Source organism: Rhipicephalus microplus, chromosome X, assembly GCF_043290135.1.
Source record: "Rhipicephalus microplus isolate Deutch F79 chromosome X, USDA_Rmic, whole genome shotgun sequence".
Lineage (NCBI taxonomy): Eukaryota > Metazoa > Arthropoda > Arachnida > Ixodida > Ixodidae > Rhipicephalus > Rhipicephalus microplus.
The window spans coordinates 293563005-293586538 of record NC_134710.1 but is presented as its reverse complement, the minus strand read 5'-3'; the positions used below and the strand labels follow the sequence as shown (position 1 = coordinate 293586538).

The window sequence follows — 23534 nt, the reverse complement described above, 5'->3', positions numbered from 1 at the left end:
ATGAACCGCAATGAAGTGGGGAGAGGAGAACACTTAGCGTTGGGGACGGCGACCGGCCCCGTCCCCCCTTGCACCCCTCGACACCACTACTGGGCATGGCGCAGCGCTTTTGGGTGAGTGAAGAGGGGGTGTAAAAAAAGGTGAAAGAAGGAAAAAAATTGTGGGTGGGACGCCCGTCCGTCCATAGAGTTAAATACAAGTATTATTGTACAAAACTCTATGCCTCCGTCGATCTGCTTGCTTCACGTGGAAGCAAAAAAAAATTCCTAGTTGCTGACAACTTTCTCTTTCCCCCTGAATACAAATAAAATTCCCCAGATCTAGAGAAATTTTCCTAGAGTTGGCAGCACTGATATGCTGTCAAAACCACTTACACGATCTTGTTATATTATTCTCAAGGACATATACACGCAATGCCATTTATTGAGCAAGTCATAATCTAGAGGTGGCTGCCATGGCCTTCGAGGCCATGTTAGGGTGTATGTATATGTGTAGTATGTAGCCACCCTAGCCATGTGGCTACATACTTCATATGGAAGAGGGAACGACCCACGGCCTAAGGAGCTTCACCCCTAAAAGTCATCCATGTCATATGCAGATGTTCTCAACAGAAGAAATTCAAGTTTTACGACGCAACCGAGTCTTCCTCCAGCAATAGTGCCAAGAATACTCTAGGCATATTGTACTGTAGCGCAAGTGAACCCCGTCTCTCTCAGTTCACATGTACACACAGCTTACCCCTTTATCACCGACCACTGGTAGGTTATGTGGTAGGCTATGGTAATTATTCCTTGGTGAAGTTTCGCTGCCTTCATAAAGAGCTAGGGCAAAGCGTGGCGGACAGAAAATTTGCGCACACTATGTGATCTTGAGCATCGAACTAGAAAGCAACACTAGAAAGTATTTCTGTATTCCGACCGACATCACTAGCCACCACAAAAAAAAGATTGAAAATATCGTTTAAAGATAATTATTTATTGATGAAAACTAAAAAAAATATCAGAAAGTTATCATCACCAGGCAGCGACTTTTAGGTAAAACTCACGAGATTCAGGACGCGTCCTGGCGACTTCACCAAAAAAGGTTAATTACACTGCAATGCATAGGAGGTCCCATCATCTCGGCCGGCAGGTCATACTCACGCAATCAACCTCACTTTCTCCCATGGGCGTCGGCAAAAGGGGCACTTGCCCCCCCCCCCTCTCATGCCTCACCAGACTTGCCCCCACCTAAGATATACCTGTGCTTTCCACTGTCCCCGCCGCGTTGCAATACCGGTTTGCCCCCCCCCCCTCTCCCGGAAAAAAATCCTGCCGACAACCATGCCCGCAAGGGCCAGGAAAGTGAGGATGTAGAGGGGGGGGGGGTGAATGAAGTGAAGAAAAAAGGGGCTGGAGAGCATCTCTAACAGTGGTACTGCCTCTTTCTCTGGTGGGTTTGTGCGTGTTCTCTAGTCATATGGAAGCATTCCATCAGTACTTACTAACACAGTTCAAAGACAGCTTGCCAGCAAACGCTGCCATTCGAAAGGAAACATTGCCATACATACCCACCATTTCAGCAAGAGATTTGATGTTACATTCCAACAATATGTCGATGCCGATCTACAATGAAATATAACTTTTTATTTCACGGTCAATTTTCAAAGCAAGGTGAGCACATGGTGTGCGTCACGGTGACATAAACCAGTCCGATCTACAATGAAATATAACTTTTTATTTCACGGTCATGTTTCAAAGCAAGGTGAGCACATGGGGAGCGTCACGGTGACATAAACCAGTCAGGCTTGTGTACGTCATGAACATATTTAATAAGAAAAAAAAGGTATCGCTGGGTCCAGCCAGCCGAGGCACATCAACCGTCAAAGCTTAGACCAATGACTTGGACCATCTCCCGCTAAAGGGAAACATAGTAGATTCGAAGGAGCGGGCGCAAACGCTTACAATGGCGGCGACGTTGACGCTGGTGCTCATCAAGCGAAAGCCAAATAAAAATCACAGCTTTTTTCATATAGCATTAATCAGTTCACTATCTTGATTGCAACGCAATACCCGTACTTGGGCATTAAACTTACACCTACTCTATCGTGGTTCGACCGTATTAAAACAATATCTTCCAACGCTTCCAGGTCACTTGGTTTCTTAAGACGTAATTTGAAAGCTGCACCTTCAAGCATTCGCAAATTATCATACTTGGCTCTCGTTCGCCCTCAACTAGAATATGCCTGTTCGACCAGGTCTCCCCATCAAAAATACTTAATTGACACATTGGAAAAAATTCAGAATAGGGCAAGCCGCTTCATCACCAATAACTACAGTCCCCATTCCAGCATATCGTATATAAAACAGAAACGTTCACTTGCACTCTTGAACATCCGTCGTGACATTGCATTGATTTAATTCTTCCATAAAATCACACACTCCACCCGAATCAACGTTACAGGTCTGCACAAACCATATCTCACCTCACGTAGATTACACAATCATGTCAGCTATTCCCGTATGTACGGCTCTATAAATGCGTTCAACAAGTCGGCACTTCCACGTGCCAGTATTCTCTGGAATAGTTTGCCTGACTGCATTGCTGCCGAGACAAACCATGAAATATTCCATCATATGTTATCGAGCCACTTCACACACTTGCCCCGCCGCGGTGGTCTAGTGGCTAAGGTACTCGGCTGCTGACCCGCAAGGCGCGGGTTCGAATCCCGGCTGCGGCGGCTGCATTTCCGATGGAGGCGGAAATGTTGTAGGCCCGTGTGCTCAGATTTGGGTGCACGTTAAAGAACCCCAGGTGGTCTAAATTTCCGGAGCCCTCCACTACGGCGTCTCTCATAATCATATAGTGGTTTTGGGACGTTAAACCCTACATATCAATCAATCAATCAATCACTTCACACACTTCACCGAGTAGATGCCTTTCCCTAGCACAAGGATCAATTTTGGGAACTTTTTCGCCCTACACCATCATCAAAGCAAATTTATCGTATGCTACATCAGATGAGCTAGTTCTCACTGGCAGTTATCCCGCCTATTGCCTTTTTTTTTCTTCGCACAGTGAATTCACACCGCTGTATTGCTGCTATGAAATGTATCGCTTTTTTATCATATTCGCGCATGGTATTAATTTTTTTTTTGTAAAACATGAACTCGTTTTAAGATTGTTGCAGCTGTGACATGCAACCGCTCCGTTCTTGTGCTCAATAAATGCACACTTTCGCTGACTGTTTGCATGAGTGCGTCATCATTACATGTGCATACTTATATATAATGCTTTCTGCTACGTCATGCAAGCGCGTCGCCAAACATGTCATGACGTCATCGCCATCGCCGAGCACATAAAAGCGAGACACGCAAAATAAACCTTCCTTGTTCTTGCTTGGTTGCTGGGCCGTTCACTCGCGATGTAACAGTGGCGACGAGGCACGAATCGACGTGGTGGGAGAAGGCTTTGGAGCGCGGCTGCTGAAACAGGCAGCGATGGCGCCGGGACAGGCGCCTGCATTCACGCAAGAAGGAGGCTGGTCCGCCTACAAGGTACGCTTGGAAGCATACTTTTAAGCACAGGAAATCACAGACGAGGCAAAACGAGCCCTGCTGGTGGTGGCTCTGTCCGATGGCGCCGTCAAAGTACTTCAGGGACGATGCCACCCCAAAAGCGTGAACGACCTCACCTACAGCAATGTCATCAAGCATCTGCAGAGCCACTACGAGCCGCAGGTCAACGAAACAGCAGCCAGCTACCGATTCTTCACGCGCACACAGGCAGAAGGGGAGCGAGTGCGGGATTTTATAGCCGCCCTTTGCCGCATGGCCGAAGACTGCAATTTCGGCAACATGTTGCACCGCATGCTGCGGGACCGCATTGTATGTGGTGTTCGAGACGACGACGTAAGACGTCTGTTGTTGACCCGCGGTTCCCTGACTTTGAAAGAAGCAGAAGACTTCGTAATGACTGCTGAGGCCGCCGCGGAAAACGTGCAGCACATGCAGCCACTGCCCTCCCCGGTAGCCGACACAACGAATTTTGTCCGGCCGGGCCTCTCACGTTCGAAGTCGAAGAAAGCAAGTGGGCTATCTCGCGATGAGCATCGGCTTTGCACCCACTGTGGTGCATCTTCGCACCAAGCGGATGATTGTCGTCATCTCCGAACAGTGTGCCATCGATGCCGGAAACGCGGCCACTTGGCACGAGTGTGTAGAGCGTCGGACGAAGACACTAATCGGAGGCAACAAACGAACGCCCTTTTGCAAGACCCACGAGAGTTCGGAGGACTGCGAAGCTTTATACACGCTGACTGCGCATCAAGTGATGGACAGCGCGCACGTAAAGCCTATTTTGCGCCAGATAAGTTGGAACGGAGTGCCGCTCACGATGTTGGTAGACACGGGTTCACCTGTGAGTGTTATTCCGCGGTCAGTGTTCGAGCGACACCGAGGCAAATGGCCACGTTTGCAAGCCACAACAATGAAGCTGTCGTGTTTCAAGGGACCACTTCCTATCAACGGAAAATTGCAACTCAATCAGACCATGAGTGGCGCGACCATCCAGGCCGAACTTTTCATCATCGACTGTCCGGGACCGATGCTTTGCGGCCGTGACACTATCCGCAGCTTCAATACGGCAGGCGTACCGGTACTCACGGGAAATGAGGTGGCGTGTGTGCAGGCGGAAAATGCGGACAGAATGGTGGAAACCATGCTATCAAAGTACAGTGATGTCTTTGCTCCGGGGTTGGGTTTGCTCCGAGGGCTACCGGTACACCTGACCGTCAAAGAAGGCGCAAGACCCCGGTTTTGCAAGGCACGGACGGTGCCGTATGCGCTCAAACAAATGGTATCAGCAGAGTTAGATCCGCTGGTAAACGAAGGGGTAATATCGCCGGTAACATCGGCCGAATGGGCCACACCCGTGGTGCCCGTAGTCAAGAAGGATGAACAGGTGCGATTATGCGGCGACTTCCGGCTTACGGTGAACGCAGCTACCATAATGGAGCAATATCCGCTGCCGCGGGTTGACGATATCTTTGCGGACATCAACGGCGGAGAAGCTTTCAGCAGATTGGACTTGAGAAACGCCTATAATCAGCTGCCCCTTGACGAGGACTCGAAGAGACTAGTCGTTTTTAACACGCACAAGGGTCTCTACTGTTTCAACAGGCTGCCGTTCGGAGTGTCGTCAGCGCCAGCAATCTTTCAGTGGCGCATGGAGGCCGTGCTCAGCGGGATCCCCGGCGTGCAGGTATATCTGGACGACATAATTGTATCGGAAAAGGGAAACGATTGCAGGATCCTGGAGCAAGTGCTACAGCGCCTGAGGGTACACGGCCTGTGCCTACGACGGGAGAAATGCAAGTTCAGGCAAAAGCCAAGTCGCCTTTCTCGGACACTGCATCGACAGATACGGCCTACGCCCCAAAAGCGACAACATCACGGCACTGCTCGACGCCCCCCAGCCCACTTCGGTAAGAGAACTGAAAGCTTTTTTAGGTCTGTTAAATTACTACGACAAGTTTTTGTCCAATGTGTCGACCTTACTAGCGCCCTTATACACATTGTTTGCAAAGGGCGTAAAATGGGTCTGGGGCAGACAACAGCAGAACGCTTTCGAGGCAGCTAAACAAGCAGTGAAGAATGCAAAACTTTTGGTGCGTTTTGACCCAAGCAAGGCCATTCGCCTAGAGTGCGACACGTCAGCAGTAGGCCTGGGAGCAGTGTTGTCGCATCGAGTCGGAGAAATTGACTACCCTATCGGATTCAGGTCACGAACATTAACAAAAACCGAGAAAAATTATTCCCAGTTGGAAAAGGAGGCCCTCGCCCTCGTATTTGGCGTGACCAGGTTCAGAGACTATCTGTATGGGACCCACTTCGAACTAGTAACCGACCACAAACCGTTAACCGGACTGTTCAGTCCAGACAAGGGAATTCCACCGATGGCCGCTGCCCGCATTCAGCGTTGGGCCCTGCTGTTGGGTGGATATCGGTACAGCCTAACCTATCGTAAAGGATCTGAAAACGTAAACGCAGATGCCTTCAGCCGACTCGTTATTCCTCGGGGGCAGCCCGATAACGTAGAAAACGACGCTCCGAGTATGTATTATACGCTGAAGCTGTGAACGCGGCACCCATCAGTGCCAAAGAGTTGGCGGTTCTAACCATCCGTGACGCTATGTTACAGCAGGTGCGAAAGTGGATCCTGCAGGGCTGGCCGCAGTACCTGACAGAGTCCGAGGAGCGATTCCGGCCGTTCTTCCAGAAAAAGGATGAGCTGACGGTGAATCAGGACCTCATTTATTGGGGACATAGAATAGTAGTGCTATCAGCGGCTGCTGGGAGTCTTTTGAGACTCCTACATGAAACACATCCAGGGATGGCGGCAATGAAAAACCTGGCTCGAACCATTTTTTGGTGTCCAGGGCTGGATGCCGACATCGAAAGGATGGTACGCGAATGTGAAAGGTGTGCTCAAACCGGTGCAATGCCTCCTGCGCAGGTTCCGGCGCCATGGCCAGAAACGGGCCGGAAATGGTCTCGAGTGCACGTCGACTACGCAGGCCCCATTGAAGGACACATGCTACTGGTGGTCGTAGATGCTGAAACAAAGTGTCTGGAGGCCATATCGAGGCGAAGTACATCAGAAGCCACCGTGGAAGCGTTGAGGCCCGTATTTTCCAGGTTCGGACTGCCACATACTTTCGTTTCAGATAATGGGCCACAGTTCGTCTCAGCCGAGTTTCAGAAGTTCGTAAAAATGAACGGGATCAACCACGTGACGACGGCGCCTTACCACCAGCAGTCAAATGGCCTGGCGGAACGCGCGGTAAGCACGATCAAGGAAGGCCTTCGAAAAAGCCAAGGGGGTGGCGCATTCATTCAACGTCTCGGTCAGTTTTTATGCCGATACCGACGGACACCGGTAAAGGCAGGGAAGTCTCAGTCCAAACTACTGCTGGGTTATCAGCTACGGACCAGGCTAGACTGTTGCCTCCCGAGTGCAGGCGGGGAACCGCGTCTTGAAAAGCGCTCTTCCACCATGCCGTTTTGTGCAGGACAGCCGGTGTGGCTGAGAAGTTTCCACAGCAGGCCAAAATGGTTGCCGGGAGTGGTCACCAGTACCCAAGGGGCTGGGATGGCGACTGTGTCTACGCCGGACGGCGAGCAACGTTGTCATGCGAACCAACTGCGGCTGTGCACTCCGAAGGACTCGAACACGACGCAGCCAGGGGGCGCTACAACATCCACCACCACCGCTAACGAAACCTCGCCGATGCCAGCCGGCATAGCTGAACCCACGCCGGCGGGGTCGCCGCCCTCTAGCCAACCTGAGGCACCGCCGCCGCTTCGCCGGTCCAACAGGCTACGGCGACCACCTCAAAGGTTCAACTGGTAAAAGGGGGAGATGTGCTACGTCATGCAAGCATGTCGCCAATCATGTCATGACGTCATTGCCGTCGCCGAGCACATAAAAGCGAGACACGCAAAATAAACCTTCCTTGTTCTTGCTTGGTTACTGGGCCGTTCACTAGCGACGTAACACTTTCTGTTTATCATATTGCAATTGTATATTTTCTTATGTGTTTTTTGCCAACTCCATATGTATGTGTACCTGTATCTAGTTACGCAATGCCCCCATCCCTGGGGCCTGTAAGGTACCTTGAAATGAAAATAAGATTTCCACGGAGTGCATGATGACGAGTCGGGCGAAGCATCCGTCCAACTGTGCGTCCGTCCCTGCGTTCATCCGTCCATCCAAATATGCGTCCATCGATGCATCTGTCTGTCTGTCCGTACATTCGTCTGATTGATTGATTTGTGGGGTTGAATGTCCCAAAAACACCACATCATTATGAGAGACGCCGTAGTGGGGCTCCGGAAATTCAGACCATCTGGGGTTCTTTAACATGCCCTCAAATCTGAGTACACGGGCCCACAACATTTCCGCCTCAATCGGAAATGCAGCCGCCACAGTCGGAATTTTCCCGCGATGTCCGTTCATCTAGCGAACACTCCAAATACCGTTATCTCGCATCTCTTAATCCTATATTCAGCCTATATAAGCACCGCCATCCAGCGGACATTCCAAGGATTAAACGAGAGGTGGCACACGCACACTTTCTTACGGCCTGCGTTTCGTGTCTATACCACCTATACTTCATGGATATATACTAGTTCACTATATTCATGGCACTGCGGCCAAACCCTCGCTAAACCTTCCTAAAACCAAGGAGATTACACCCAGCAAGTTATTCTTTCTGGTCAGACAGTGCTCAAAGTGCGTCCTTCTGATACTAGTTTTATTCCGATATCAATTATATTGACACTCTCGGCTGGATTACGCCGCCGGCGTCGGCGTCGATGTCATGCACCGTATATGTATACGTATCTATATATAGGAAAACGCGAGAAAGAAAAAAAATCCAGAAGAGAGATTCCGGAGCGCAGAATCGAACGTGGGACTTCCGCATAGTGAATGCGAGGCGTTAACTACTAAGCCACCGAGAGGAACTTCTTTCAACGTTCAAACGGCAAGCTATTTATATCTACCCTTACCGCTGTTTTCGGGCGTCTCGGGGAGGGGGAAGGGGAACTATCCTGTTTTCAGCATTATCAGCAAGATGGCGCAATGAGCACGCGGCGGCAACGGCAGCTCACATCTCTAACGCGTATACTTTGACCAACGCCGACTAAATTTCAAGGCCGAAAGGCTGCCCAAGTGACGTCAGGGGGTGGGGGCGCAGTTACGCCGCGAACGCGGCGGAAAGACTGTGTTTCCTTCACGTTTTACGAGAACCAACGCTCCCGCTCTCGCAGCTGCTGCGGCTACATTGGGCCGAATAAAAGATGTAGAAAAAAAAAGTATTACTGAGCATGCTCAGTTGGGCAACTGGGCCCCCAACCTCTGACGTCACTGCGGCAGCCTTTCGGCCTTGAAATTTAGTCGGCGTTGCTTTGACCCGCGGAGAGAAGGGGAGTGGAGTTGACGATCTTTCGAGCGCCCTTATCTCCCGGTGGCGAGGATCATACGTCTTGGCTGGCGTTAAACTTTACTGGAACGATTCTGTTGTTGCTACGGGGCGCACAAAGGTCACTGCAATCGTTGTACAGCCTTCGTTTGCGAAAAGGGCGCGCTTTTCAGACACTGCGAAGTATACAACAACTGAGACGCTTATTCGCGTTCATCTGTGTACTTGTGAGTATGTTTCGTGCCTCATTTGTGCGTGAGAAACGCGGAGCACGTTTCGATCTGCTCCCCATTCTGCGCGTGACCTTTCAATTAGTTGTTATCGTGTTCATTGCTTCGCCTTTGCCGCAAAGCTGTGACTTCTTTTCTTTAGTAAGCATTAAATTCAAGGCAAAATTTATTGAAAATTAGGTCACCAATTCTCGTCTCTGTAAGTTATGTTATCAGAAACAACTATCTTTTAAATGTGAAGCATTTCATAGCTAACTTCGGTGACTTTGGGCGTATCTATCTATCTATCTATCTATCCGCCTATGGCTTTTATCTATTCTGGCCGTTTTGATAATGGTATCGATACCAAACTTGCTTTGGCATAATATGACTGTATGAACAACATATTTGACTAGTCGTTACTTGAAAATCACGGCATGTATGTCATAAATGTCATTATTTACATTTCACGGTCCTGCAGCTCTTGCGGTGGTTTCGTACACATGGCATGTTACTAAACTGATATGGTATGACATGATTGCATGGCGAACACAAGCGACAGACCCTCACATCAAAACCATGACTTGCGTGTCATGTAATAACATGACTACACGCCACGCTCATGATGCGCTCGCGGCTGCTTCACTAGCGTCACATATACCAGATTTGGTATTACAATATGTGAACGAATGACGAAGGTATGTGATTGGTGCAAACATGATTATCATGAGATGCGTGTCATCAAACAGCATGACTACATGCCACGCTCATGATGCGCTGGCAGCCGTTTCGCTAGCTTCACGTCTACCAAACTAGGTATTACGTAACGCGAACAGACGACATAGGTAAATGACACATCCAAACATGATAATCACGACATGCGTGCCATGTAACACCATGACTACATGCCAAATTGATGACGCGCTCGCGGCTATATTGCTAGCTTCTCATATGCCAAATTTGGTATTACGTGACGCCAATTGATGACGAAGGTATGTCACTGGTGCAAACATGATAATCATGAGATGCATTTCATGTGAGAACATGAGTACATGCCACAGTCAACGTGCCAATACCCTTCGACGCGACGCGGTGCGCATGCTCGCTGTCGTTCATTTCGTCACGTCACAGCGGCGTTGCTACGCCAGACGCCGGTTGCCATATACTCGCAGGCGCGCGCCGCGCTACGTTGCTTTGACGCATGCGGGTTTTAGCGCGTCCGGCGTCCCTCCGTCACGAAAAGAGGGAGACGATGCATTGTCAGAGTAATGCATCGGCGCGAAATGCAGCGGTTGCCGCCAAGCCGCGCCGACGGACGCTGATCGCGCCTGGCGTCAGGCTATGGCGTGCTTGCGTTTGTCTAACGTGTAGCGTCGCTGTGCCCAGCGTGCGCTCGCGTCAACGCTACATTGACCCTTCATGATGCGCAACAACTTTCATGATGCGCTCGTAGCAGCTTTGATAGCTCCGCATATATCAAATATGGTGCTACGTGATGTCAATGGATGACAAAATTATGACTGGTGCAAACACGATAGTTTTGACACGCGATTCATGTAAGAACATGACAACATATCACGCTCATAGCGAGCTCGCGGCCGTTTCGCTAGCTCGACATTTACTAAATTTGCTATCACGTGACGTGAATAAATGACAAAGGCAAACGACACATCTAAACATGATAATCATGACACGGAAGTAATATACGGCATCATTTACCCCCACCTCGAAACGTTGTGCTGATTTTAAATTGACATATTAACATTTCTCATTCGTGCTTCGCATATCGATTCCCACTGTATACGTAAGATCTGCCTTTATTTTTCGTGGTTGTGGTTTGAAGCCAAGTGAAATGCATCCGTCCAAGCATGTTATTTTAATTTCGAATGTATTTCCTAGTCTGGCTATGTCAGGCGTCCGTTGGGATCCGGCCCTCTGCCATAGCAACAACTGAAGGCACACGCACCCTTTAGCAACCGGAGCCCCCACCATGTCACGCTTCGGCGTCGGCAGCTGTCAGCAACAGCTGCGAGCGCGCGCGCCTATTTTAAAGCTATATATTTTAACCGCACACGCTAGCTACTAAAACTTGAAGCGTAGACCGCGTTTCTCGCCACAGTAAAACGCTGCTTGCGGCAAACGGTGCTATTGGCTGCACATTGTTAAAAAAAAAGAAATCATTTTTCTTCTAACGGTGCGTGCTCACGTCGAAACGCAGTTATGGACGCTACGCAATGCATTCGCATTTCCTCGCGATTCGCTTCGGGGAAGCAGGGGCATTCCGCTTTTCTAACTCATGCCACGCCCTCTTTTAGGGGCGAAGCTCCTTCAAGCGGCACCCGTTCGTCCCTCGTAGTCGTAGTGTGTAACCAGTGTTACATTTTGACCTGCAACGTGGTGCCGGTGGAAGATTTCTCCCGTGCTTTGTTGAACAATAAAAAAGTTTACGGCGTGCACGTTAACTAAAAGCCGAATGCTTCTGTCTCTCATTCCCCATTAGCAGCCTTGGCATATACCTTGAGCACTATCTGGCAAGAAAGGGTTGCTACGTTATACTCACTGGGTGTAACCTCCTTAGTTTTAGAAAGGTTTAGCGAGCGTTGAGCCGCAGTGCCAAGAATACAGTGAACTAGTATATACCATGAACTCGAGGTGGTTAAAGGTGGGAAGTAGACCCGAAGCGCAAGCTGTAAAAAAGTGTGCGTGTGCCACCTCTCGTTTAGTCCTTGGAATGTCCGCTGGATGGTGGTGCTTCTATACGGAGAATATATGATGAAAAGATGCGAGATGGTGGTACTTGGAGTGTTGAATAGATGGACGAACGCACACACAGACATATGCATGGATGGACGCATGAATGGACGCGGGGGCAGATGTATGGACGAACGCAAGGACGGACGCACTAACAGACGCACGCACGGATGGGCAGATGGACGCATGGACGGTGACACAGACGGATGCATGGACGGACGGAAGCAAGGAAAAATGGACGGATGAATGCTTCGCCCCACTCTCCATCATTCACTCCGTGGATATGCTGCCATTTTTTTATTCAGCGGCCGTGTTCTTATGTACCGTTATCTGGACGCCTGCAGACGGCCGTTCTAACGAGAGTTTCACCATTCTTCCTCCGTGGCCGCAACCGTTGACCCGCAGCCCCAGGACCTCGTACGTTAGCCACTGGTCCAGTGGCTAAGGTACGCGGTCCGGTGTCTGGAGGCCCTCTGTTGCGGCCACAAGACCACCGCGGCGTGGCGGTGGTCTAGTAGCCAAGGTACTCGGTTCCTGACCCGCAGGTCGTGGGATCGAATCCTGGCTGCGGCGGCTGCATTTTAGATGGAGGCGGAAATGCTGTAGGCTTGTGTGCTAACATTCGGGTTCAGGTTAAAGGACACCAGGAGGTCGAAATTTCGGGAGCCCTCCACTGCGGTGCCTCGGATAATCATACGGTGGTTTTGGGGCGTTGAACCCCACATATCAATCAATGCCCCGGACCGCGTGTTAAAGACTCCTGGAGATATATAATGTTACAATGTATCAGCTGCTTCATTCGAGATGACCCCATTTTCAAGACTTACTTCAAAGTTTGTAACTAATCAATAAAATCAACGAATTATAGACTGTTGAAATTAGAGCACTCATGTTCTTATTCCAAAATTACAGCTGAGCAGTTATGAAGTCGTACCCTTTTAGCACAAATGTTACACTGCAAAGCAGTGTTCAGAAATGTGTTCAATTCAAATTGTGGTGGAATATTTGGATGCTCTATTGTAATGTCTCCTTGATGTCCGCCTTAATGGAACAGTGGAAACGGTGCTCGGCTGCTCACCCACAGCTCGCGGGTTCGATACCGGCCGAAGCTGTCACATTTCGATGGAGGTGATCCTTAAGGCCTCTCCCAACATGGGAGAGGCCTTTGTTTTGCAGTGGACGTAGTCAGGCTGATGATGCTGATGATCCTTATGGTCGAGGTTCGGGTACTGTGCGGTGTCAGTGCACACGAGATAGTCAAAATTTCTGGAGCCCTCTAGTGCGGCGTCCCAACATAATATCCTGATTTTGGAGTCTTAAACTCTATTAATTGTCTCCTTCACGATATATGAATGAGTTATTGCTCCAGTTCGCACTTAGCAGCACCTTACAGTACTGACGAGTTCCTCTTTATATAGCGCAGCAGGTGTAAAAAAGTTGCGACACTGACTTTTAGTTGGGGTTGCCTCCACATGTGCAGCTCTAACTTCAATTCACTGCTTTGCTTTAATCATTCGTACTGGACAAGGCTTAACTTGTTTTTCCTTTTGTTTCATAGCAGTGGCGCGGCGGCTGCTATGAAGTATACATGCACACCGTGTGCGTTCTGGCACTTGAGTTATATCCGCGGTCACCCCTCGTCCTTTTCACTGCGTGTGTGCATAAAAACCCCGTCCATTAACCAGAGGCAGCTGCGTTGCTCGCATCGGACCGTCCCGAATTAACTGACATTGGACGTTAGGGGCACTCAGAAAGAAAAAATTACGCTATATCCACGGAATAAATGATTATAAGTGGGTGATCTCTCGAGATGGGTAGAGAATCAGTAAATTGTAACTATCCCGTTAAAAGTTTGCCCATTACATCATTAGAAAGACGTAAGACTGCGCATATTATACAAATCAACTTTTGTTTTGTTTTCGTTTGTTCTTGTTTTATTTCTTCGTTTGTTCTTTTCATTTCTTCGTTGTCATGTCGGCCAGATTGCGAGGTCCCTTCATTATTACGGCGTTGTGGTCCGTGAAATCAAACGAGAGAGGTTCTTGTACTGGCTGTAGTGGGAGGTTTGCAAACACCAAGTCTAGGCACGTCCCTCGGATCGTGGTAGGTTGCATATGGATACAAGTGAGAGCGTATTTGGAAAGCATGTGCTGAACGATGCAGTCATTGGCAATGAGGTCCATCCGTCCATGTGTCTGTCTGTCCGCCTGTCTGTCACTCACACTTGCACCACCTGCTGAGTGAGTCACACATATAGGTGGCTACGCACCAGTCACATAAGACATGCATGGACATACCCACGGCTTAAGGGGCTTGGCCCCTAAAAAGCCGCCCGCGTCTTCCCACGGGGGGAACTCGAGTAAATTCGTCGCAAAGTGGTGGGGGTATCGCGCAAATGTTGCGTATTGGGGTATGGTTTGAGAATCCTTACTAGTTATTTTGTCTTTATTATTATTATTTATTCAATTAAGGAGAGGCGTCGCCTTCAACTAGTGGTGGGATGCTGATGTGCGATTCAGTGCCTACATATAAGGGGTGGCCAGTTACGGCCGGACTAGAAACGTGCGTTCTGTCGAGCGCTCGCACGCCTTTCCAGTCCGAACGTGAACAGAAGTACGTACGCACGCGCCCCCGTGTACCGGTCCTGGTCACGATGAACCTACTCATGCAGGGATAGCAGGGACGGGAGACGCGTGCATTGTGTTTCATTTTTAAATGCGAAGCATTTCTTGGCGAACCTCGGCGACATTGAGCGTATCTATCTATCTATCTATCTATCTATCTATCTATCTATCTATCTATCTATCTATCTATCTATCTATCTATCTATCTATCTATCTATCTATCTATCTACTAGCCGCCTACGACTTTTAGCTCTCCTGGCCATGTCGATAATGATATCGATACCGAACTTGGTATAACATGAGTGTATGAAGAACATATCTGACTAGTCATAACATGAAAATCATGACATGTATGTCATGATTTACATTTCATGGTCCTGCAGCTTTTGCGATGGTTTCGTTCCCATGACATGTTGCAAAGCTGATATGGTATGACTTGATTACATGCCGAACACAAGTGACCAACCCTAATATGAAAATCATGACATGCGTGTCATGTAGCAACATGACTACATGCTACGCTCATGATGCGCTCGTGGCCGTTTTGCTAGCGTCACAAATACCAAATTTGGTATTACGGTACGTGAATTGGTGACGAAAGTACGTGACTGGTTCAAACATGATAATCATGAGATGCATGTCATGTAACAACATGACTACATTCTACAAACATGATGCACTCGCGGCCGTTTCGCTAGCTTTACATGTACCAAACTCGGCATTACGCGACGCGAATGGACTACATAGCTAAATGACACATCCAAACATAATAATCATGACATGCGTGTCATGTAACAACATGACTACATGCCACGCTCATGATGCGCTCGCGGCCGTTTCGCTAGCGTCACATATACCGAATTTGGTAATATGATACGTGAATGAAAGACAAAGGTATGTGAATGGTGAAAACATGATAATCATGAGATGCGTGTCATGTAACAGCATATCTACATGTCACGCTCATGATGCCCTGGCGGCCGTTTCGCTAGCTTCACTTATACCAAATTTGGTATTACGTGACACCAATGGATGACGAAGGTTATGCGACTGGTGCAAACATGATTATCATGAGATGCATGTCATGTGAGAACACCACTACATGCCACAGTCAAGGCGCCAATACATTTCAACGTGATGCGGTGCGTGTGCTCACCGGCGTTCATTTCTTCGCGTCACGCCGGCGTTGCCACGCCAGGCGCCGGTCCTGCCATATACTCGCAGGCGCACGCCGCGCTGCGTTGCTTTGGCGCATGCGCGTTTCAGCGCGTCCGGTGTCCCTCCGTGACAAAAAGAGGGAGACGCAGTGTTGTCTGGGTAACGCATTGGTGCAAAATGCAGCATGTCGTATTTCACTCCGGTGGCTGCGGGGCCGCGCCGACGGACGCTAATCGCACCTGGCGTGAGACTATAGAGTGCTCTCGTTTTGCTAACGGAGCGTCGCTGTGCCCAGCGTGCGCATGCGTCATCGCTAAATTGGAGTATATTGGGCCTTTCATGATGCGCTCGCAGCCATTTTGCTAGCTCCACATATACCAAATTTAGTGTTCCATGACGTCAATGGATGACAAAATATGTGACTGGTGCAAACATGATAACCCTGACATGCGTGTCATGTAAGAACATGACAACATAGCACGCTCATAGCGTGCTCGTGGCCATTTTGCCAGCTCCACATATACTCAATTTGGTATCACGTGACGTGAATAGATGACAAAGGTAAACGGCACATACAAACATGGTAATCATGATATGGAAGTTATGTATGGCATCATTTACCTCAACCTCGTAACGTTTGCAGATTTTAAACTGACATATTAACATTTTCATTCGTGCTTCGCATATGATCAGTTCCCAGTGCACGTGCGACCTGCCAATTTTTTACCAACGTCGTCTCATGAGTGCTTTTTAGATGCGAAGCAGTTTATGGCCGAATTCAAACCGGTATGTGTGACCACTCTTATTGCATATGTGCAACAGCTGGCCCAAAACTACCAGAACGTGCTCACTCACCAGCGAGCCTATAACGTGTTCGAGTCTGTGTAAGAAGCTGGGTAAGACGGCGTGTCCTCTCCTACTTACTGTCTCTCAGCAATCACGTGATAGCGTTAGGTAACGAGATTCTGCAGGCAGCGATGAACCAAGATGCGCTGGCCCCCGCTAGCGCGTTCAAACTTTACTACGTGCACACAGCTACAGAGTGTGCGTATCGATGTGTAATTTTTTACAGCTTCCTTTTTTAGGAAATCACCAATCTTTTTAGTTCAAATTGTTCCCAACTTTTTGTACCTGAGGCATTCAAAGTTTCATCAAAATTTGTTCCATCGTTTTTTTAGAAAAGGTGCGTTGAAATAGCAAAAATTATAAAACAAATCGGCTTCGTATCTGGATCTTTCTGCAAATGTCGTCGAAAGACGACAGTCTTTCGTGTGGAGAGAGTGAACAAGACATTTATTTGATGTTCTGTGCAAGAAAATCGGTGAGTGGTATTCTGGAAGCGCCGCAGTAGAGTGCCTCGAGCGCATGGTTTTTCCTTCCTCCATGCTCGAGCGTGCAGCAGAGGCGAACAAGCGCATCAAGTCACGTAACACGCGAGACATGAGCGCCATCTGGCAGTTTTCTTAGAAAAGAAAGCGCGTGGCTCTGAGACGGGTGTGCGCACCCATCTCAGAGGTGATAAGGTGTAGAACGCAAGGCGACGGTATAGGTGCCACCACCATCTCGTCTTAGCAAAGCGTTGGAAACATTCCCCGTTCCGTGCAAGCGTTGCATGGTCAGTGCAGCGTGATAAGCGATACGGTCCATAAAATTACTTATGTATGCTTTTTCTAGTAAAAGACGCATATGCAGAATATATACTTGTTATGATGCTCCGGACATGCGCAATAATTGCTTTTCAATTGACAATTGCACAAGCATGAACACTCAAACTTGAGCAACATTGGTGGGCACTGCGGATGGGGTCAGCCGTTTCAAGTACCCGATGTCGTTAAGAGTAGACAGACAAATGTATACTGACATACATACATACATACATACAGACCAATATTTTTGCGTCAAAGGTCCCCAAGAAAGACTATCATGCTTAAAAACGCAATTCTAGAAAGAAAAAAAAGTTTCGTGTGCGCATTTTGCTTATGCCGGGGGCGCGCAGTGCACTTTGGCGGGCAATCAAGCCGCTCAGAGCGGCGGCTTGATGTTGGGCTTTTACAGGTTTGCTCCTCAGAGTGGAGTAGATTTTTCGGTTCCAAATAGCAAATTCGAGCTTTACCCTACCATACCACCTTAAACTACTTCGCAGATGAGCTCGAAAAACCGAAATAGCTGCAAGCCATGAAAGTGTCGTCTAGGGCATGATTGCCGAAAATAGGCCAGCTATTACTGTTCTCGAGTATCTATGCAGCCGTCATAATCTTTTGGCAGGCAGGAAGAAATAACTGGAAAAGCAGGGAGGTTTTATTTATTTATTTATTTATTTATTTATTTGAGTACCTACAGCGCCCAGTTTGGGCATTACAGTAGGGGGGAGGAGACATAAAACTTGAAATTGATACAGGGTATGAATACCGATAACAAAACAAGTAAGCATGCTCAGCTTATATAGTGTGTACACATTCTCGGGAACATGAGGCAATCAAGGAAAAGTAAAACACAAACAGAAATGCAGACAGAAATTGGCATTTTTCATTTCAACAAAAATTGTGACAGAGCATTTTGAAATGAGGGTGGCGGGGTGGATACAATATATTCTGGTAGGTTGTTCCATTCGTGTGTGGTTTTCGGGAAGAAGGAGTTTTTGTAAGTATTTATGCGACATCGGTATTCGCAAACTTTGCGGGAGTGATCTAGGCGAGAGGATACATAAGTGGGATCTTTAATGTACACGTCTTTATTTAAACCAGTGCTACCAATACAAATATTATGAAATAGATTTAATCTTAAGAATTTGCGCCTGTCCTGCAGGAGAGGCCAACCCAAATGTTTACGAATGCACGAAGAGCAGTTAATGAAATCATAGTTACCAGACACAAAACGCGCTGCTCGTTTCTGAACCCTTTCTAGCGCATTAGTACATATTTTAGTGTCTGCATCCCAAGCCACACAACCGTACTCTAAAATTGAGCGAACATTAGAAAGATAGAGCGTTTCCTTTAGTTTAGGTGGGGCCAGTTTAAAGTTACGCTTCAGGAAGTTCAATACACGGCTCGCTTTAGCACCGACGTATTCAATGTGGTCGTTCCAGGATAGGTTGCTCGTAAAGAAAACGCCTAGGTACTTATATTTAGACACAACTTCCAAACGATTGTCTCCAAGAAAGTAATTCGTATTTAGAATGTTCTTTTTGTTTGTGAAGCGAACGGTATTACATTTTGAAAAGTTAAGTGTCATGTTCCATGTGGTGCACCATGATAACACAGCATTTAGATCACTTTGTAGTTGAGCAGAATCTTGAGCAGACGTGACGTCACGATATATGCAGCCAGTTCTCAGACCGGCTGGCTACCCTGCATGTGCTGGGGAAGGGGGTATGGGGAATAAAAGATGATAGAGGAGAGATGTTACGAAAAGAAACAAAGAAAGAAAAAAAGTTAACAAGAGAAGGAAAATACAAGGAAAGAGAATACTACACTGCTCAAAGTAAGTCGCTGAGACCAGTTCTCTGCAAAAAAAGAGAAAAAAGCAGCATATCCACGGGGTGAATAATGGAGAGTGCGGCGAAGCATCCGATCCTCTATTCGTTCTTGCTTCCATCCGTCAATGCTTCCGTATGTGTGACCCTCCGTGCATCCATCCACCCGTCCGCGCGTACGTCTGTTCGTGCATCCACACGCCCATCCATGCGTCCATCCCTGCGTTCATTCATGCATCTGCCCCTGCGTCCGTCCATACGTTTATCCGTCCGTGCAGCAACCCATGCGTCCATCCATGCATCTGTCTGTATGTTCGTCCATCTATTTAACACTCCAGGTACCCCCATCTCGCATCTTTTCATCATATATTTCGCTTACAGAAGCACTGCCATCCAGCGGACATTCCAAGGACTAAACGAGAGGTGGCACACGCACACTTTCTTACGGCTTGCGCTTCGTGTCTACTTCCCACCCTTAACCACCTCGAGTTCATGGTATATACTAGTTCACTGTATTAGTGGCACTGCGGCCTAACGCTCGCTAAACCTTTCTAAAACCAAGGAGGTTACGCCGAGCTAGTATAGCCTAGCAACCCTTTTTTGTCAGATAGTTCTCAATGTTAATCCCAATTGCTGCTAATTGAGAATGAGAGACAGGAGAATTCGGCTTTTAGTTAACGAGCACGCTGGGAATTTTTTATTGTTCAACAACACACAGGAGAAATCTCCCACCGGCACCACCTTGCAGGTCAAAGCATAAGACATGTTACGCACTACTACGAGAGACGAACGGGTGCTGCTTTAAGGAGCTTCGCCCTTGAAAAAAAAAATCATCACGTCAAAGTAAGGCTCCTCTTGGACAAATTCGGATCTGTCACACGTGAAGCTGTAGGCAACTGCTGAAGTGCGCTTCTCCGCACAAAATCTCCTCGTGCGAGGAAATGTCATTTGACGACAACCAGGAAAATGCATCTGAAGGCCGCTTCACCAGGCGCCATTGCAAACTTTGATCACCCAGTTCGCCTCGGTGCAACAGTGGGTAAGGTGCTCGGCTGCTGACCCGCAGGTCGCGGTTCGAATCCTGGCTGCGGCGGCTGCATTTCGGTGGAGGCGAAATGAATGTCAGTGCACAGTAAAGAACACCAGGTAGTCAAAATTTCTGGAGCCCTCCACTACGGCGTCCCTCATATTCATATTATGGTTTTGGGACGTAGAACTACAGATATTATTATTATTAATATTAAACTTTGATTGTGTTTTACAGAAATATTTGCAAACTAGGTCATTATGAGAGACAGCGACTAACGCTCTTGAGCATATTCTGTTCCGTGTGCACGTAGCTGTGCTTACACGACCTTGCAGACAAACCAACTCATTAACCTGTGTATACCAGTACAATTTATTTTGTGAGTATATCACTAGACTGTGGTATTGCTTTACAGGTATAAAAAAATGTATGCAGTTGCACTGAACCTAAAAGCTGCAGGAAGGGCGAAGCAGTGATTCGCCGGCCCTTCGACTATGCTCGCGTTTGCGGGCAAGCGCGCCGTGATCGCGTTCCAAACGTGCAATCTGCCTGGTGATCGTGGCGGGGAAAAGGGCTTCATTTCTGACGCAGTCTTAGGGCGTCGACGAAACTTAAATAAACATACTGTAAGAAATCTACAGAGGCTAAATTGCCATCATACTACTCTATCTATAAAGAAAGTGACAGAATACGAATAAAAAAGGGTGCAAGACAAAGGGATACGATCTCCCCAACGCTGTTTACCGCGTGCTTACGGGACGTTTTCAGGAGAGTTAGAAATAAGAGATATTGGAGAGTACCTTCGAAACCTGTGCTTTGACGATGACATTGAATTTCTGAGTAACTCAGAGACTGAATCGCAATTCATTATTACTGAATTAATCAAACAGAGCAGAAAGGCAGGTCTTAAAATTAATCAGCAAAAAAACAAAAACAAAAATAATGTGCAGACCTCGGAAGAGAACAGCGCTTCGAGATAGGCAGCAGTGAACATGAAGTTGTAAATGAGTACGTATACTTAGGACAGGTAGTAAACGCGGAGCCAAACCATGAAATTGAAGTAAGTAGAAGAATAAGAATGGGGTGGAGCCACGGTGTAAGAATAAGTTAGGTTCTGACACTCACTGCTCCGCGTAAGGAGAGGGCGCAGGCAGACTGTGTTCGCCGATGACCTTGTGCTACGAGTAGTTTCTATCGTGCGAGTTGAGATGGCGCTTCTGTATAGCGTGCCATGTTTTTGCGCGACATTCACTGTGAAATTCGCGTGCAAAAGAACATCTTCCTGAAAGCTTTGTGTGCGGGGGATTTGGTTATTGAGAAACACTTTCCCCTGTGCCTGTGAGCATTACCATTGCATTCGTTTTGATGATCCGCACTTTGCTATTCAGTGAACGCATACCTCGACGCGGCGTTGGACTCCGAGTACGCATGAGCGGCCTTGTCGTGGGTTGTTCCTCGAAATGGGGCAAGTGGTGTTTTTTTCCGGAATCGCCAGTCGAGGTATCAGAAACTTTTACAGAGCGTGCGTCGCCTTTTAAGGCTCCACGTGAACCACAACGCTTGGATAAGTGGTGACGGGCAATTCTGAGAGCTGACAGCTTTGCAGCCTACTGACCATCTGTGCACGAAGCGTTTCCCAGAAGAAGCGATCTCTGCCACCTATCATGCAGAATACCAGGACAACGACCTGTTGTACGCGCCAAAGAAACCTGCACTAACTTCGTATGTTGTGCCTGCCATTATACCGGGGCTGCCGAAAGTACCTGACAGCCCAGTGAAAAACCAGGAAAGCTCTGTGAAAACAGCTGGCTCTGCTGCCGACTTCTCGGAAGCGACAGGGACCACAAGGTTCAACTGCATCTGAAGCGCCTGACATGGCTGCTGAAAGTAAGCCAAATTTATTCTGCGTGGAGAAAGTGGATCCACAGCATGGCGACGATGAATGAACATGCACGCATACGAAAGACAGCGCTTTGACTTCAGCAGTGACGGGCTTCCTCCACGAGAAGAGGAGGATGCTCCTCAACACCACACTGATAGTGTGGGCCTATGCGCTACCGCCAGTTCCTCATCCCGTCGGAAAAGTAATTTGTTGTTTTAAATTCAGATGCCACTTTTAAGCTGCCTCATCTATGCCTATTCAGGCCAAGAAAAATTAATTGTTGAGCAGAAATCATTGTGCATACTATTTGTGTGATGCAGCCGTGTGTTTTTTACGTTCACTATATTCACGTGATTCTAATTAGCTTGCCGTGTTTAATGTGATCGGGCCAGATTTTCTCGTTTTTGGATGTCTCTAGCACTTCATCGTCACCGTCTTGTAACATTGCAAGACAGTTCCGGACGGCACTTACGACACAACACCGTTTGTTAAGGCGAAGGCCTTAGACAGCCTTAGATATCTCATCAAACGCAAAATATAATTGTCGGCGTCCCGCCTCAGCGTCGTAAGGGACGAGCTGCACAAAATATATTGCTTTAGATAGTGCGCTCGCTCTCAGTCTGATAAGCACTTCATCAAGTTGACGTCCGCACGGCTTAATGAAATAGCTCAAGGTATGGCGGATGGCCCGACAATCCCGACATGAGTGAGTTACGAGTTAACACTAGATCAACCATCAGAGCCCAGTGAAGCTTTTCCCACCGTACTATGCTGCTTACACTGCCAGAGGCCGAAATAGAGTAATCTGCCCGACGCTAACGGGAAGACTGGCAAGAGTAGCGTGTCGATTTAGGTTCTTAATAGAACGCGTGTAAGTGTCGTAATACATTTGTTGAAAATTTTCTGACAGTTTTTTTGTTCAATTGGCTAAGCAAACAGAACGTGACAGCGATATCTATACGCGCGCGTGCACACACACACACACACACACACTGACGCATACACACACACACATACGCACACACACACATACACACACTCACGCACGCACACACACACACGCTCACGCATACACACACACGCACGCACACGCATACACACAATCACGCACACACATACATACACACACACTCACGCATACATACATACATACGCACACACACACACTCACGTATACACACACACGCGTGTGCACACACACACACACTTACACACACACGCATGCATACACACACACGCACATACACACACTCACACATACACGCACACACACACGCACATTCACGTGCGCACACATACACTCATGTATACACACACGCTTACACATACACATGCACACACACTCGCATACACATACATACACACACACACTCACGCATATACATATGCACACACACTCATGCACACACACACTCACGTATACACATACACACACACACACATACA

The 23534-nt window shown here is 48.0% G+C and overlaps 1 protein-coding gene across 2 annotated transcripts in view; it reads right to left on the bottom strand.

Moving 5' to 3' along the window:
• The window catches only part of LOC119186753 (activating signal cointegrator 1 complex subunit 2-like), a 132925-nt gene that overhangs the window by 47528 nt on the left and 61863 nt on the right, over window positions 1–23534 (bottom strand). The window contains exon 10 of one of the 2 annotated variants that reach the window (XM_075879356.1): window positions 18000–20273. The exons of the other annotated variant lie outside the window; for it this stretch is intronic. The gene's annotated coding sequence lies outside the window, so the exon portion shown is untranslated. Of the gene's footprint in view, window positions 1–17999; window positions 20274–23534 lie in introns of those variants that run through there. 2 annotated transcript variants of the gene reach the window in all.